Source organism: Delphinapterus leucas, chromosome 19, assembly GCF_059928025.1.
Source record: "Delphinapterus leucas isolate spDelLeu-1000000601 "Yukka" chromosome 19, BTC_Dleu_Yukka2, whole genome shotgun sequence".
Classification (NCBI taxonomy): Eukaryota; Metazoa; Chordata; class Mammalia; order Artiodactyla; family Monodontidae; genus Delphinapterus; species Delphinapterus leucas.
The window spans coordinates 30823178-30840065 of NC_143147.1; positions in this window are offsets into that span (position 1 = coordinate 30823178).

A 16888-nucleotide genomic window follows, 5' to 3' on the forward strand; every position below is an offset into this window, starting at 1 on the left:
GAAAACTGATTGGCATCTTAGCCTGAATGAGCAGGATGTTTGATGTTGTTGCTGAAGAATACTGTACATTTAAATGCAAATTACCTATGATTTTTCACAGCCTAGAAATAATGTCTTCTGAAAGCAGAGAAAGAAAATCTATTAAGCTTTCTGAAAGATATTGATTAAATGGGCACATGCTTCAGCCCCCCCGGGGGACAGGGGCAGGGAGGGCACTGATACCTTCTGGAACCTGCAGAGCAGGGGTTTAGTTTGGACGATGTCATCACTATATGTTGTGCCTCACTTTCCCTCCTTTGTCAAGGGAGAGATGTACGTTCCGGGTGGGCTTGAATGGACAATGCTGTTTGCACGTCATTAACTGGATCATCTTAAGCCTCCTTACTGGCTCGAATTTAGTCTGTGTGGGACAAATAAATAATCCTGAAATTTTCCAGAGCCCGTTGCCGCTGGATGGACAGGGACCCTCCCTCTGTGACACTGAGACATCCTGTGCTCTTCGTCACCAATCCTCCGTCTCCTCCGTGTCACTCTCGTCCCTGGCATCTTCAGCTCCATCAGCCTGTGACTGCAGCCACGACTCCCTGGAGTGGCCCCAATTGCTGAGCAACCCGCTCCAGCTACTAGAAAACCATGTCCCTCTCGCCTGCTCGCCTCACACTGTCAATACCTGTTGCCATGGAGCTGTCTGAAGGAGCCTTATTGCTGTCTTAGTATCAAGTCCTCGTGGAAAGAAGTCCAACGTTTGTGCAGATGTGCCGGTAGCCAGGCAGTGTGTGCCAGGGAGGTGCTGGAACTGGCCCAAAGCAAAAGAATGACCACCGTCCCAATCCAGCACCAATCTTGGTTAACTGAGACTCTAATTAGTTTTTGCTGTGTCTAGACTCACAAAGTTTCTAGCAAAGACCTCTGTCTTTCCCTGGCTCTACCTCTGGCCACACTGGGGATCAGATATGCTCTGCCATATCCCTCAGCTACATCGTCTTCACTCCCAGCTCTCAGTTCAACCAAGACTCCTCTCTCTCTTTCCCATTACTACACAAATTCTCCCCTCTGCATCAGTGCCTGCCAGCAGTCCCCAGTGGTGTTGCACTGTCTATACTAGCAGCATCCTGGAGGCTCTGAAGGCCTCTGCTGTACAAAGTCCTCTGGGCTCCTTGAATATGAACAAGTTGTTTTCTGAGCAAACAATCAGGAAACCGGGGCAAACAAGTTTACTGGTGGGACAAAGGGACAGGCCATTTGTAATTAGGAGTCTCCAGAGGAATCCTGAAATCTGGGCTGATGCAGCTGAAAACTCTGCCCTCGGGAGGGAAATGGGTTAAAGCACGTTCGGAAAACAGGCTAAGGTTGGTCACAGGAAGCCCTCCGACTATGCCAATGACGTGGACAAAATGCAAGCATCCCACTATGCGCCAGATGCTGTAGGAGGGGCTCGCGTATGTTACCTGATGTTCATAAAACCACAACCCAGGCAGGATCATCTTCACGTGGAGATGATAACATTGCATCTCCCCGACGTGACTTTGCCCAAACACACACAGCCGGCAAAGCGTGCCGACATAGCTCTAACCCAGTTGAGACAGGTTACGAAGCCAGATCTTGTCACACTGCCATGTGCCAGGGACACATCCAGTCATCCTGATCCCTTTTCTGGTCCAGGTCACCCCTTCCAAGGACCACATGGTCTGTATCCCATAAGAATCAGATTCTGATATATCAGCCCTCTTCATAGCAAGACTGCTGATGCTCTTGCCTTTGTAACTTGGGATCTCATCTTGAGTCTCATTTCCAGATTTCCCTGACTTTGGGCTTGTGCTTTACCCTCTTCCTCAACCCTCTTACTCTTATACGAGAGGACTCGTTTGTTTTCTTTGATCTGATGTTCCCTGATCCACCTCCATGAAGGTCTGAGCTCACCCTGGAGGCCTCTGGCTCCGACTGACCCAGCTCAGTCTGGGACCTAACCTGTCATGGGACATCTTGACCCCCTGCCCCGTCTGCATTCTCTGCCATCCTGCAACGTCAGGTGGCAGTCAAGTGTGAGGTAGGATTCCTCCAAGAGGCACTTAGAAGAGGGAGAAAGTGGGCCCAGAGCAGCAGGAGCTCTGCTCGGAAACCCCGAGGTGATGCGCTTGGCCACGGAGTGAGAGGAGAGGCGGTCTGTCACACAGTGCATCCCCGGCAGCCGTCAAAGGGGAGCTCTACCCTTACTGGGACAGAACCTGAGGCATCTGGGCTGTAGATATGCCTTTATTGACTGCTTGACCCACTGTTCCACATGGCCACCCACTGTCCTAGTCAGAGGCTTGTGGTATCTTGACCGGCCCTCGTGGGCTGACTGTCCTGGCATAGCCTGTGACGTTATGAATGGCTCACGTCGAATCTGACCTCTTAAATGCTTCCAGCTTTTGTGATTTGCCTAATGGAAGCAGAGAAGACAAGCTATTTCAGAATATGCCAATAAAATTGCTCACAGATTGAAAGAAGCACTGGACCTTTTGATTTATACCAACACACAATGCTGTTTGTCAAATGTGCTTAGAGGTTCTCCTCTTGAAATTTCAGGCTGTAAATAAGACAAGCATATTTGCCTGGGGAGTACCTGCCTCCATACCCCCATTTTGATAATTAGTATAATAAAATCAATATGGTGGAAACTGATAGCCTGACAAGAAAGAGGAATGTTGTGGCTGGTTCTTTGAATTAAACCTGGCATATGCTGGATCGGGAGCTCTTAGATGGTGCTGCGGAGGTATTTTGATAGCTATTTGTAAAGAGCTGATAGATTATTATTTTAAGAAAAATTCAGGGAATACCCATGCTCTTTGTGGCTGCAAAGGGAAGAACTAAATCTTATTTTTGGGCAGTGGAGGGTACAAATTTCAGCTCACTATAAGCTTCATTCAACAATGGAGAGCTCTATTTTGAAATGAATTAACCATCACTGGACTGTCGTGTCCTAAGTATATCGTGGGTTGTTGTGTTTGGCTAAGATGACCTCAAATGTCACTTTGAACTCTGAGATCCTGTGATTGTTTTCTAGACACGTTCAACGGAAGAGAAGAAGACAAAAGGCAAGGTGTGAGGAGGTATATTTCATTTTGTTTTCCCACAATTTTTATCAAGGAAAGTAGAACCACTCTGAGTAAGGAGAAAACAAAAATTTTAACATGTATATAGTTAATAATTCATCCCATAAATAAGGATTTCAACATCTCCCGTAATCTCACCATCCACACCTAACAACTATTTTCACTGCTTTGTATTCACAGAAAACATTCAATTTTCAGGGTTTCGGATTATCGTGCAGTTGTAATCATGGCACAAAGAAGATTGGGTAAAAATCAAGTTTTTTGAGTTTCCCTTCAGATAATTAGGAATAGAATAATTCCTTAGTCTCATTTTATGTGGGAACTAACAATATTATAAATCATAATGTTTATTAATAAATGTATATCAATAATGGAATTGTGTACACAGTTATGAATAAAAAACATTCCTCTTTAGGTATGTCTATTTCCTGCTAGCAATTGTTTTCGGTCTTATGTTATCTACAGCATATATATATATTTTTTTTTCGGTACGCGGGCCGCTCACTGTTGTGGCCCCTCCCGTTGCGGAGCACAGGCTCCGGACGCGCAGGCTCAGCGGCCATGGCTCACAGGCCCAGCCGCTCCGCGGCATGTGGGATCTTCCCGGACTGGGGCACGAAGCCGTGTCCCCTGCATCGGCAGGCGGACTCTCAACCACTGCGCAACCAGCGAAGCCCGATCGCACCCATCTTGATGGAATCCGTTTGTTTGGGGACTGTGGTGTTTTGCTCTGGCATCCACAGGACATCCCCGTTTCTTAATCTGGCAGAAACAGTTGACACGTCTTCTGCATGTACTCTTCTTTTTCTTTTTTTTTAAATTAAATTACTTTTTTTTATATACAGCAGGCTCTTATTAGTTATCTATTTTATACATATTATGCAGGTACTCTGGATCTGGACTTGACAAGTATTCTCTGGGGATTGGATTTTTGGAAAAGAAAAAATAAGTTTGACAGTAGGGAACTGGGCTTGCAGATGGCTGGTGTACGAAGTACAGCCTCAGAGAAACAGATGAGGTCAAGTTTGCAAGATGAACCTACATGTTAAACAAGGGCACTGTGATGAATGAGCGTGTGTGTGTGTGTGTGTGTGTGCACATGTGCACTTGTGCACAGTGGTGGTAGAGTTGTGTGGAAGGGGATGAAAACTCAGCAAGATTGGGAGAATGCAATGGCTGTGTTTCAACTTTGGGTTTACCAGGAGAGCAGCAATTTGCCTGACACATATTCCTGTGTATAAAGTTTGCTGAATTGATTTCATAGGTATAAACAAAATTCATAGAAGAGAAATTAAAATCTAAAAATCTAATTGAAGAATTAAGGGAGATCACAGGTAAAGCACTTCCTGGAGTGTTGACCACACGTCAGAGCTCACGTCCCCAAGCTCCCCACTCTTTTTGGTGGTGCTGACAGTTCAAAAAGGCCCTATCCTAGGTAGGGTGTTTGTGGCTCTTTCTTGGTGTCTAGTGCCTTTAAAAGGGCATTTCCTGTCCACAAAACCCCATTTAAGGAGCACATGGAACCCAGTGGGGAGCTCACTGATGTGGCACAATTCTGGGTTTTGTTTTTTTTTTTTTTTGCGGTACGCGGGCCTCTCACTGCTGTGGCCTCTCCCGTTGCGGAGCACAGGCTCCAGACGCGCAGGCTCAGCGGCCATGGTTCACGGGCCCAGCCGCTCCGCAGCATGTGGGATCTTCCCGGACCGGGGCACGAACCTGTGTCCCCTGCATCGGCAGGCGGACTCTCAGCCACTGGGCCACCAGGGAAGCCCACAATTCTGGGTTTTGAAGTGAAAAGACCTGGGTGTCAATTCCAGCTCTACCCTCTGCAAGGGATACCTCAGTGCCTTCTCCCCGTCTGTGCACAGGGATAATAGTCACTGCTTCCTGAGGCCATCCTGAGGATTGTATGAGATGCTGTGATCTGCATGCTAAAGTGGAAGTGAGGTAGTTTTCTTGCTCAAATGTCCCAGGAACTTCCTTATGGTGAGAGTTTGGGCAAATGCATCATTCCCAGCCAGAGTTTGCTCATCTGTAAAATGGGGATGATTCCCCCTTGTCTCCCAAGATGGTGACGATTAAACGGAATAACTCATGTAAAGTGCATTAGGCAGAGGAGGCACTTAATAAGCAGCTGCTATTAGACTTGCTGAGAGACAGGGATCAGTTTAGTCACATGACCTGGTATAGGGTCATGATTCCAGTACCGGAAAAGCACCAAGAAACGGGAGCTGACTTCTCTACTGCCTGTGTCCCTAGAGCCTTCCCAGTGCACTTACTAAATCAACCCAAATATACGTAGAACCAAAGAGGCAGAGGGAGAACGAGCGCCAGACATACAGCCATCTTGAACCTGTGGTGGACCAGGCCCAGGCTCCTTCCGGGGCACAGAGACATGAACCAGACATGGGTGGTGATTGCCTGCAACGGCTCAAGGACAGCTCTCTGTTTATGCCTGACAGAAATACACCCAAGATGCATGTGGCTGGCAGAAGGGCCTTTCGGGTGAGTCATGTGTTCTCTTTTCATCAGACACAGAATACAGAGATGTTCCTTCTCCACTGTGAGGTTTCATGGTGTTCAGTGAGCATGGTTGGTCTACTAGCTCATACTTTGTAGCATCAAAAATATTCAGGAGATCAGCCAAAGGAGAACATGAACAAAGTGGTGTGTACCTCCTGTGTGATCTCATGAGGGTCACCTGGTAGGGCTCTTGGGGAAAGGTGGATGGTTGTGGGGTTGGGGAACGTGCCCTTGGGGGTGCTGTGCCTCCACTGGATGTTAGATGATGACAGGCATCTGACCCCCGTGTGCTCCGATTTTCCCCATCCATTGATACCTGTGGGTCTGCTTTTGCTCTTCCCACTTCCCTCTTGGATGGAGGAGGAAAGCCGAGTGGCACTAGTATTGGGCGCTCATGGAGACTCTGGCCGGTCTGTCCACCTGCCACGACTGCTCCTTCGAGGCTGGTGTCATTCTCAGCGCTTTAGCAACGAGAAAACTAAGACTCGGAAACCTTGATTTGTCCAGAGCCACAGATCAGGAGGCAGGAGAGACAACATTTAGATGCTGGGCTTTATTCATCGCAAATCAAAGCCCTTTCACCATCTATGAAACTCTCCTGCTTGGCTCACAAGCAATTGAGTCTTAATAATAGATAATGTTTATTGAGTCTTCACCCTGTACACTCATTATGTATGCTGTCGTCCTTCAATAATCTCACAAGGGAAGATTTATAAACCACTAATGTGATGTCTGTTTTACAGGTAATGGAATGGTGCCCCGTAGCTGAGTTAAGTAACTTGCTTAAGGAGACAGCTCATCACTGATGGAGTTAGCATTTGAACTAAGGGATGGGGCCATCTTTTTAACTATGAAGGTATGTAATCTCCCAATTTTCTTTGATCTTTGCCTCAAATCTTCTTGGTCTGTTCACAAGTTGCATCTCTATTGAAAAACTGAAGCAATTACCGAGAGTTTCTGACCTGCATCCTTACTAATTCATGCACAGCCTCAGTCTGTTACAGAGGATAACACATTTGCCATGTTGAAAGTGAAGTAGGAGCCCATTCATTAAAAATATGAGCTCCTGAGAGCCAACCCCCAGAAATCTCTGCAGGACTTGACACCAGAGGGGACCCTGTTTATAAATTTTGCTCATAGCTGTGTACCGCTCACACCTGTGGGATCCCTGGTTGAATGCAGTTCCCAGGTGGACTTGACTTCTTTCTCTTCACCGTTCCTCAAGGCAGACAGTGACAGCAACAATTGGAAAGATCCTCATTTCATGTAATTTAGAAACAGAGACAGTCTGAAGGGCTTGCTGATTTAATTACGCCGTGTAAAGTGGGCGATGCATGGCACACGACTGACAGCTGATGGGAACCTCGAGCGGGTATCCTTGTTTTCATCTCCTGAAATCATGCTGACAAACCTCGGGGGGGATTCTGATAGGACAGTCGTAAACAGACACTCTTCTTTAACTGCCAGGGTAAATTACCAGGTAATTTTGATGGAAACTTTTGTCAGTATAACATGATCTCTCTTCCTGTCTTTCTTTCCTTCTTTTTTCCCCCTCTATCCTTTCAAGGTTGTCTGTCTGCCAGTCAGACGGTGAGAGGAACAGATGAGTTCTCTTTGATCAGGTATTTTTTGAGGATGCAGTTTCTTATTTATAGCTAGCCCGAAGCATTCTGAGCAGGGTGGTGATGAGTGCATGCCCCTCAAACCTGAAGACTTGCCCTGTGTGGGGAGCGATTGTCAAGCCTGAAAGGGAAATGTGTCCCGGGCTTACAGAGATGTCGCCAGTCGTGTTTTTAGTTTGGTGGCTGGTCATCCAGAAGATCTGAGTCATGTTGGAAACCTATGGTAACTGTATTCTCTGCCTTTTATTTTGGCCTTTCAGATCATTGAAAAGCAAAAGCACAAGACTTCATTCCACCCCATAGCAACCCCTCCTCCCATGCACACGTCTCCCAGCTACCCTGACCTCACGCAGCATACCTGGACCACACATTCTGGCCCCACCAGGGGCTGCCGGCCGGTCCCTCCCCACCACCCTGGGCTTGCTCTTGACCTTGGTTGGAGGGTTCCCTCAGCAGCTACGTGACTTAGTTCTTCAGCTGGAGCTTTTGATCTAGCCAGGAGGACACAGCTCTATGGATAACCCATAGGTCAATGGCTTCATGGGCAAGGGTAGTCCTTGATGAAAGTGTCACTCATGTCACCAGAGGAGAAGCACTGGAGTGACAGCAGAAGAGGAACTGTGACATCATTGGGATAGCTGTCCTCATCTCCTTGTGCATTTTCTTTACAGAACCTCAAGTACAGCTGACTGACTCCCTTTGCTTCCTTCAGCTGCCTTCTTCTGATCAGCTTAAACCTGAGCATGTAGCCCTTCTTCTCTCCTCCCACACACGGGTCCACCGAGGCTGCCTCCCCCGGGTCGGTGGAGTCAAGTCCTCTGTAATCCGGCCGCATCTCGTTGCTCCTGTCAAGCTGCTCTGATGACATCACTGGTCATCTCACCCCATTGACCAGCTGGGCCCTGCACTCCCTTCTGCCCTCAGGCGATGGTATCACAGCGGATGCATCCAAGCGTCCTTCATGACAGTTTGCTCTCCTGGAGGATGAACCCCATTACCTTTCTCATTCTTCAAGATGAGGTTGGAATCTTCCATCCTCCAGAAGCTCGCCTTGACCTCTCAACCCACAGTGCTATCAACAGCAATGGCCAACATTACCATTTTCTGTCCTCAGAGTAATGCTGTGACTTAGGTATTATTATTATTCCTACTTTGTGGATAAGATGATTGAGGCTCAAAATGGTTATGAGTTGCCTACATTTCAACTCAGTAATAATAAAAATAACAAGCATTCATCAGGTGTCTACTATGCACTCTACACTGACCTAATTCCTATGCATTTTATCTCATTTAAGCCTTGAGAAAACCCATGCAATAGGCACTGCTATAGCCCCATTTTACAGATGAGAAAGTGAGGCCAAGAGAGAAGACCAGATGCCCCTGTGGTGGAGCCAGGATTTGAACATTCATGATGATAGTCCAGCTGCTCACCTAGCTCCATAGTCTATTTTCCTAGACTGTATACTAAAATATTTCAGTAACTGGCAGCTGTTGTCTTTTAGTAAAAATTTGTTACGGGTATTGGGAAAAATGCCACTTTTTTCCCAATCTGGCCCCAAGGCTTGTATCTTTCTTGTAAGGAAATCTACATAGACATGCATCAGAGGAGGCAGAGTCACATTTACAGCATTTCTCTGTGATGGGGCCATCGTAATGCATAACTTACACAGGTACATACAGATCCAGAATTGACTAGACAATCGTTAAAATGGAAATAAATAAAATAATTTGTCTCACTTTATGTTTGCTTAATTGCCCCAGTCCACGTGCGAATGTGTAGCTAAAAATATGGCTTCTATCAACTTGTGTTTTGCATCTTGCTTCCCTGGTTCAGCTTTTTCTGCCCCTAAGTAACTTTTACATACTTCAGTGCTTTAGAAATAGCTTTATCTGAGCTAATGACATGAAAATTGAAGTAATGTATACTCAATTGTACATAATAGGGTTGTAATTCCATGGAGAGATGCCTGAGTGCTTTGCTAATGTCATGAGAAATTCAACACGGAATTCCAGGCTCCAGTTAACAGGCGTGATGGTTTGATGGGTTTGTCTGTGAGGCGATGTGAGCTGACTTCCCTTCAGGATGCTGCTTTCAGTGAGGTCCCTCTAAAGAACAAAGCGAGTGGAGAAAGAAAGGCAATGGTGGGGTCTACCAGCTCCTCGCACGGCTTTAGGACACTCTGCTCCTGACATTGCCGTGTCTCCTGCTGGACTCCCATCCTGCCCGTGAAGAATACCACTCCAGAGTCCTTCCTGGGGTAAAGTGTGTTCAATGGAGATAGACATTCTCCAATCATCATAACATGGTGTTATTTTCAATATGGGTCATTTGCCAAGATTTTTATTAGTGATAAGAGACCATGGGCTAGGCATCACACCTCAGCAGAACATCCCTATCTAACTATTAAGAGCCCTATTTTTCTGCCACAGTTGTACTCTACAAATACTAAATGACTGCAAGACTGCACACTCAGTGGGCATCTTGGTGTCCCCTCAGGCTAAGGGGTCCTCAAAGGAGCCCACTGTGAGTGCTGGTAGAGGGCTGGTAGATCTGAGAGGTTTCTTGATTGGAGGTGGCAGGGTCAGTGTTGCTGGATAACAGGACCAAAATCATTGTCAGGAGGACCCAAGGTACTAGCCAGAAGCTTACGTGGGGTCTGGTGGGGAGTCTGGAGTGGAGCTGAAAGAACAAGAGTGATGATGGGGGAGGAGAGGGCTGGAAGCAGGATGAGCTGTGATGTCTTGACTGGAAAGTCAAGGGAGAGTGGTTCAAGGCCAAAGGTGAGGGTGGTCAGATTCTTGAAGTAGTATAAATGCCCGTCCCCCCAAAAAAAGCCCCAAATGATACTTGAACTGGAGGAAGAGACTGACAGGTGATTAGCTAAGCTGCCCTCACCCCAGGAGGCAGCAGGAGACACAGGGGTTGCAGCGCAGTGGAGGCAGGATGGGGAGAGAGGGCTGCAGGCAGTCTGCACCAGGAGATGGGAAAAGGGGCCGCTGGGCTTTCTCACAGGGAAGAGTGGGGACCAGCACCTCTGGGGGCTTGCCACGTGCCAAGCACGGGTCTCACTCACTCCTCAACACCCGAGGGGCACGTTGCATCTGTCCCCTCATCTTACAGAGGAAGAGCTGGACTCATGGAGCTCAGGGAGCAGACGAGAGCTCCCAGGCCGTGTTGGAATCAAAGCCCGCATCCTCCGGTTCTCAGGGGAAAGGCTGTAACTTTGAGGCATTGGCAATGTTTGAATGGGGCTTTGCAGCTTCCTTAGGATTGTGGTGAGTAGGGAGGTAGAGTGGAGAGAGAGTCAGGACAACACGGTGGAGGAGCTGCTGAGAGAGGTCACGGAAGAGCCCAGAGGCGGGAGGGGAGACCGCAGAGACCTAGGGGTCATTTGGTGGGATCGGGGCAGAGAGAGGTGGCAGTGGGCGGGGCTGCCCCCTCTTTCCCTTCTGTTTTCTGCTTTGCTTCACCCTCAGCATCTCCTGAAAAGGCAGCTCTTCCTATTAGGTCTTCAGGTTTTTGGTCATGAAGGAGGTGAGGGGTGTGTGTGGGGTGGGGACGGAGGAAGTGAGGGGACATCCCGGTGACAGGACCCCTCCATGTGTGGCCCCTTGTGTTCCCAGGGCTGGTCCCGCTGTGGAAGAAAGACCCTTCTGGGGTGGGACTGTCCAGGCAGTGCTGGCTGAGGGCCCCTGTGCAGAGCCCAAGGAAGAGCAGACACCCTCGCTCTGCACCCGAAGCCTTGGGCCTCCCTGGCCAGACCCAGCCACCCTTTTCATCTGCACTGTGCTCCCCTCACCTGCCCCGGATTACACTTCTTGATGCTCAGGGCTCAGCCAGCTTGAACCTTCGTAAGCACCAGGAGTCTGTCCGCATTTGTCAAGTTCAAGGATTATGGCTCAAGTCTTCTAATTACCTTCATCATTTTTTACCTCGTTGTCTCAAAGTGTGGCTTCCCAAGCTTTTCTGTTGAAGGTTTCTTCAGAGGAAACATTCTTAACGTCATTGGCTTAATTTTCTTCTCAAAAGGTGTACTGTCCTTCTGAGGTTTAGGCCACCATTTCAGCGAGTCCCTGCTGAGATTTTAGAGTTCCTTCTGTGAGCTTTCGTGGGGAGGAGATTCCTGTCCCCTCTGTTGAACTCCCCCTGGGCCTACTGTGCCGCCGCCTGGGAGGAAAGACCCTCCTCCTACGGCCCTCCGCATTTGTCAGTGTGTCAGGAGTGTCCCTGGACAGAGGATGCCGAGTGGAGGAGAGCCCAGCATGGGGGGACTTTGTGAAGTGGTGAGAAGAGCCTTGTGATGGGGGCTCCGTTCGCTTCTCTGCCTGTGCGACTTCCATGCATGAGTTGATTTCACCTTCCCCCTGTGTAAAATTAAAATAAGACAATCTTACTGGCCTGAGCTGTAGCCAGGATTGAAAGAGATGCTGTTGCATGAAACCCCAAGCCAAGAGCTGAAGGCACGTCCGGCACATTCAGGCATCACCACGTCAGTGAGCCTTCCTGTCCTTCTACCTTTTAGTTGAGCTCAGCAGCACTTTCACTTTCTCACTCTCTTTTCTCTCTGCAGCTTGTCTTCGTTTGTTTCTGCATATCTGAGAAACAATGATAGCGTGGTCTACCGTTTCATCCAAATATAAAGACAGAAAATCAGTTTTAACAGCAGATATACTGATTTCTTCTGTTTGTTAAACATCGTACAATTTGGAAATGACCTTCTTGTTGGTTATTATTACTTCACCATTCATTCAACAGATATTTCGTGTCTGGATCTCCCGTTCTGATTTTATCCAGCAATATCTTCTGAAGTGTCAACATGAGGACTTTTCCTTCACAGGGTTGGATGCTGGGACCCAGGGTCTTACTCAAGGTCACAGCCGGGCTCTCTAGTTCTCTGTCCAATGCTTCTTGGTGCCCAGCACACTGAATGAAGCTTGTTAGTGACAGAGATGCCTTGGTCAGGAAATGAGGGGAAGCTAAGTGCGCTGTAGAAAGCCTGGTGCCTCCTAAGGAGGGGTCTTCTCATCAGGATGATTTACAATGTGATTTTCATTCTAAAGAGCTGCCAGCTCCTGAATGATATTTGTGAAATACTTAACCCTAGGGGGGCTCCTTCGGATATGCAGAAAAAAGTACCATAAATCATCATTTTGTCTTATTTTTCAAATGCAAAGACATGAATTATGTCCTCATGAGGTGTGCCAAATTACGTGCACAGGAAGCTGCACTTTTATTAAAAATTTTAACTAAAGAATGCATTAGACTAATGAGGTTACTGATCCTGTCTGCCCAGTTTCCTGGAGAGGGGCTGGGGAAGACCAGGCTGGGCCATTGGCCAAGGAGACCAATTTCAGGTGGTTTCTGAGCAGGGTGTACAAGTGCCCATTGGCTGCTGGGGTGTGTGCCCAGGGGTGTAGATGCTCCGGGATGCACCAGCACGCACTTGTCATCAGATCAGTGCATCCACATGTGCTATCCCCCAAGGAACAAGCAGAGAGAAGAAAGCATATGGAAAGTTAAGAGCCTGGTGCCTGCAACAGCTGTGCAAGAGGCAGGAACAAGGAAGAAGCAAAGCTGACCAGCCTTGGGCTCCTTCCCCGTGGAATGGCCTTCACTGCACATGGTTTGTCCAGTGGTCATGGTGGAACGTGATGGTGTCTCATGAGCTTAGGATCTGGGACAATTGGAACTTTGGTGAGATGGGGCTTGGGCTGTTCCACAACCTGTCACCCTTCCTTCCGCACCCCCATCCTGTGGGACGTTGAGCTCAGGGCAGCTGCTTCCACCAATGCACTTGCTCAGGACAGCCCACTGCCAGGCAACTTGGGTCCATAGGGCTGCCCATCAGGCCATCTGGCCAGTCCCTCTGTGGGCTTTAAGGACACCAAAGCTTCCATAGGCTCTCTCCTGATGCCACCTGGCTGGGAGATAGTGGAGGGAGAATCCATTTCATCATACCCCATTGCCTAAAATAATGGGTTGGTTTGGGCAAGTGACTTAACTTCTCTGGGTCTCTGTTTTCTTCTTTTTAATATCCCTTCTCTAATAGCCTATGATTCTCAGTTCCAAAAAAGGGCTCTTCCTGTATGAGCTGCATCATAGCAGAGTAATTCAGCTGGAGTCTTCTTATGTCTGTGCTATAGAGGGGAGAAAGCACAGGCACACATGCTTGCACACACACCACACACATACCACATACACACACCATACACATATACACCACACACACTGTACACACACACCATACACATACACACACCATACACATAGCATACACACACACACACTCATACCCACAAACCACACACCATACACACACACACACACACCATGAACAGACAAACATGAAAGGAGCTGATATGGATTAAGTGCCTTTATGGCCACACTCTTTTCATATCTTATCTCAATTAATCCTCAGAACGATGTTGATAGGCATTGATTCTATTTTCTGTAAGAGGAACCGAAACTAAGTCAAAGTGACTTCCTCAAATGCACACAGCCAGTGCCTGCCACCACGTGGGAAGATGATGCCAAACTGGGCAGCAGCCAAAGACAGACATCTGCTTCAGCAGAGGGAAGTGCTGGGCGGGGTGAGAGTCCTTGTCAGGGCCAAGCCTTGGAAGCAGCTGCTTCCAGGTGTTGTTGCCTCTCTTGGAGCATCCTCTGGGAGCTGCTTCTGGTGGAGGCTACCCCTGATTGTGGCCACCAGGCAGCAACAGCGGGAAGAGCCGGTACCAGGAGCTGTTGCCTGTGAAATTCTAAGTACCTCCACCAGGACCTGCCCCTTTTGTGAACTTTGTGGGAAATATGCTCCTCAGAGCCACCACTGGTCACAGTAAGGAGGAGATCAGGGTGGGTAGACCAGATGGCTCAAACATCTTTATCTCCTCACCTTGTTCAACATTGCTTGTGGCTCTTTCTCTCCCTGCAGGAGCTGACAGCTCACTTGTCTTGCAATATACTTTTCTCTGAGGAGCTAGGGCCCCACATTCCTATTAGGACATCTGCTGGATCAGAATTAGGATGGGACACTCCAAGGGGAACTGTGCCAGCCAACCATGATGGAAATAGTGAGGGCATTGGTGTCTGACAGCTGCAAAAGATGCGTGACCTTCAGTCAATCTTTGATAACTCACGGCTCATTTCCCTGTGTCTAAAATACGGATTCAAATGTCTGCCTCATAGGACTGTTGTGAGGATTAATTGAAATTATGCATACAAAGTGCCCCAGAGAACATCAATAGAGTTTCTGTTTCCTTGGTCTGGCACCCTCTTCCTACCCATCCTTCTGCTTTTCACTTGGGTGCCACTTTCTCTCATAAGCTCTTCTAGCTCCTTTCATCCCATTTAGATGCCTGAATATGTTAGGGATGTTTTGGGTTGCCAATTGATGGAAGAGACAAAAAAGAAAGAAGTTAAGTTACACAATCAGTTCTGTTACAACAGGATGCATATCTCCCTAAAAGTCACCAAACTATGTCAAATTGGGTAATCAATTAGTCAGTTATGGGGAAAATGGATCTAGGGGCACAATGCTTGAACAAGATCTTTGTCAGTGACATAAAAAAAGGATAAGAACCTAATAAAAAGAGTCTTACAGTTTTACACTTTGTTAAATGATGAGGACTGACATCAGTACTGCAGTAAACATGGCACTTAAACTTGAGAAAAGCCAGAGGTTTGCTTGAGGACGTGGGTGCTGAGGGATCCTCTTGTGAGATGTGGTGGCTTTTGGAGGAAGGATGGAGATGTGGAAGGGGCCCAGTTTTAATGGAACGGTGGGTGTGGTTCGAGAGACATCTGGTGGTGGGTGGTACCTGGGAGATGATGGAGGGGTGTGTGAATGTGTGCAGGTGCATGCGCATGTGTGCATGTTCCTAGGCTTGGATCGGCTGGGTGCAGTTTATCGCACTCACCTAGTGTTTCTTGCAGGAGAAATCATGCATCTGAAGACACAACATCTGCATCATTCTCAAATCATTCCTTAATATATAATCTCGTTGAAACAAGCGTGCGTGTCAGAACAAGCATTAAAGTGGAGCCGACTGTGCCCGCATCCACGGCTGTCAGGGTGTGGGAGACCCTGGGGCTCTCTCTCTGTTGGGCGGTGGACAGTCGTGCAGGAGGAGCGGGCGGTCTCCAGGGCAGAGGGTCTATGGCGGCACCACATGCACTCCCACTTTTTAGGGTTTTGAGCAACTGCAGTTTACTTATCTCTGGTCAAGTGCATTTATTATAGATTATTTTGTCTAGTGTTAACTTTGCTAGCCCTTCAAAGTGAATAAATACATTAGAAGTATTCCTACAAAACCACGGATTGAAAATACTAATATTGCATGTACAGATGAACAAAAAGGAAATAACAGAGCTGCTATATGCCCCATTCATGATTCAAGAGCTTCCTCTGTCATAACCAGATTAAAAGGGCAATAAGGTAATAAAATCCGAAACTAGCAAACACAAGTTTCAACACTATAAAAATGATTTGAAATGTAGGTTTAAGTCCACCCTGATAACCATGATCCTCACTTTTGGTGGGCAGAGAGCTGGTGCCGTGGCGTATTAACTCACAAAATTGCAGTTCCATCAGAATTAGGAAGACAGTGTACTCTAAGAATTCAAATATGAAGACAAGAATATATAACTCTTTTGCCAGTGCTACAGGTTTTACATTATTTAGTTCTGTACTTTGCAAAATTCCATAAACTCAATGATAATTCTTTAGAAGTCTCTTCTGAATTTTTTTTCCTTGGTGGGAAAAGATGAAAAGCCGTATCTATTAAGAACATAGCGCTTCTCCTCGTTTGGTGAAAATGGCTGGAACAGCAGACAAAACAATATGTCATATATGAAATCATACCCTTGTCTTATTTATTTATTTATTTATTTATGGCTGCCGTGGTCTTTGTTTTTGAGCGCAGGCTTTCTCTAGTTGCGGCGAGTGTGGCTACTCTTCGTTGCAGTGCGCAGGCTTCTCATTGTGGTGGATTCTCTTGTTGCAATGCACGGGCTCTAGGCATGTGGGCTTCAGTAGTTGTGGCACATGGGCTCAGTAGTTGTGGCTTGCGGGCTCTAGAGCGCAGGCTCAGTAGTTGTGATGCACAGGCTTAGTTGCTCTATGTCACGTAGGGATCTTCCTGGACCAGGGATCGAACCCGTGTCGCCTGCATTGGCAGGCGGATTCTTAACCACTGCACCACTAGGGAAGTCCCTGTAGCTTTGTCTTCAAGTGCTTTTGGAAGATGCATAAAAATATTATGCAAGATTGGAAGAAACCAATTTGTGATTAAATTAGTCTGGGAGGTGTGCTCTACAATTGGGTAAAATACAGATGTTTATAGTATATCCAACCTTCTGGTACTTCCTAAATTCAGTTTCACTAATGAAATACACTACGAAAAACTTCTTTGTGATCTGAACAGCACACAATTCTGTTAACAAAATGATAGTTTATGGTAAAAACTGATGTAAAGGTAACCAGGGTTGCTCTGCCTAACTGCCAATGACAAAGGATGCTAGCACAAGCCATTCACTCCCCACATTATTCCTAGTCAGTGATCCTTTAAAATGTTGCAACACTTTTTAAAAACATGAGAAATAAATACAAAAATCTTTAGTACACACGTTTACTGTTTATTACATTGCAA